This window comes from Vollenhovia emeryi, unplaced genomic scaffold, assembly GCF_000949405.1.
Source record: "Vollenhovia emeryi isolate VEMERY1.0 unplaced genomic scaffold, V.emery_V1.0 DF940530.1, whole genome shotgun sequence".
Lineage (NCBI taxonomy): Eukaryota > Metazoa > Arthropoda > Insecta > Hymenoptera > Formicidae > Vollenhovia > Vollenhovia emeryi.
Window position 1 is genome coordinate 6,345 of NW_011965836.1, and position 2,079 is coordinate 8,423.

The window sequence follows — 2,079 nt, forward strand, 5'->3', positions numbered from 1 at the left end:
TTACCGCGAATCTGACTCCCCGCTGAGCTAACGTTCCGTCCATATATTCATTACGTCCATGGTTTCAATACGGCCACGACTAATCAATATGGTCGATTTTGTGTCCCGCTCGCGGCGTTGGACGGAGGTCCCTCACACTGAGGGGAGATCCCGCGCGCCCGCTCGCAGGCGAGCGGAGAGTTCTATGAGCAAGTTTTAATTTACAAGTTTTGCATGCGTATCTACCATAGACATATAAAAGATAGACTGCTTATGAGGTAGTGGGGGATGTCCTCCTGAGGGAAAAGGACAACACCAATTTATTTGGGTATCTATCTTCTTCTAGTGTACGTGATCACGTGGGCGTGATCACGTGATCGCCTTCAGATCACGTCCACTAGAGGAAGACAAATACCCAAATAAATTCATGTTGTTCTTTTCCCTCAGGAGGATGCCCCCACCTAGGGTTCCACTGCCTCATAAGCAGTCTATCTTTTATATGTCTATGGTATCTACGCAATTCTTTATTACCACACGACAACACGCGCGTAGCACTTACGGGTGTCCAAGCCGAAGTGAAGTCCCCGTGCCCCTCCACCGATCGCCACGCTCGCCTGTTGCGATCCGATGGGGATTCTCTTCTTCTTCTCTGGTTATTGGCTCCCGGCTCACAGACACTGAGCCGACACGGCCACGTCGAACCAATAGACTTAATGGTATTGCTTGGAATATAGTGAATTGAACGATGCAATGGCCCGGTAACCAGGCCACACGCGTGATGATGCAATCCCGCAGGATCAAAAATTTATCTTCCGTCGGAAGACGTGTGAACCGCTCGACGGCCCAGACAGAACTATCCGATGGGGATCACGTGACCTCGATATACCAATGGCGTGTTATGCCTGTTACTGAGCGCGAGGATACGCTCATCCGAGCGCCGCGTAGCGCTATGACCAATGGCGTTGATGCAGCCGCCTCGCGCGCGCCATCGCTACAACGCGGGCGATTCAAACGGCGATTGTTACCAAACTATACATTTACACTCTGCATTCACAGGCTACGCGCTCTCTCTCCTTCTCATTAATGGCACCCGGCTCTAACAGCGAGCCGACACAGTCACGTCGAACCAATAGTCGAAAAAAGTCCGCAACAAACAATACAACGATATGTCGATACCCAGTCAGAAATGACTCGTCGATCGACGTCGAAACGACGTCGTTTCGACATCGATCGACGAATCATTTCTGACTGAGATATGTCCAATATTTCACACAATGCAGAGGCCCACCCAGCCAGAAATGATCGATTAATATCAATCAATGTCAATTATCGACGTTAAATCGATGTCGATTCGACCAATCATTTCTGGGTGAGTTGCTTCGACGTTGAATCAATCTTGAATCAACAATGAAAGAGTGGTTGAGATTGTTGGAATATCGACTTTCTTATCGACTCAACCAGCTGACAACCGTATCGACGTTGAATCAACCTTGAATCAAGGTTACCTTTCTGACTGGGAACTATAAGTTTTTGCAATATATCCTGCGTATGTATTAATCTCTAAGTAGCGGTATTGTAATTACATCCTGTGATACACCCTAGTCCGGTAATAGGCATTGTAATTTTCGGCAGCGCCGGTTATTCGTGATAGACACTTAGTGTCATACCGAAATTATTCTCTTGTGACTTCTCTCCAGCGTTAGCACTCGGGGGGGGGGGGGGAGTGTGTGTCGACTCGACTCGCCCATCTTGATTACGACGTGTTCATGGTCGTAGTGGCGCTGTCCGAGCGGGACAAATGTAATGTATCAGTCGTTCCTCTCAACTCGTGCGATCGAGATCGATCACCTCGACGTACGATTGAGATTGCAATAAAGTATACTCATTATACGTATTTACGTGAGTAGTGATTACCGCCTTAGCAGAAACCTTAGCCACCGGCACAGGAGTTCAGTGGCACTTCTGCCGGGGCATCGAAACATACTTAAGCCCACATGTTTGTGGGCTTATATGAATTCAGGAGCCCCGGCTCTTCGCCACAGTACTTCTGGTGCCGGTAGCTGGTTTCTTAGCAAAGGCGGTAATAATTAACTCTCTCGT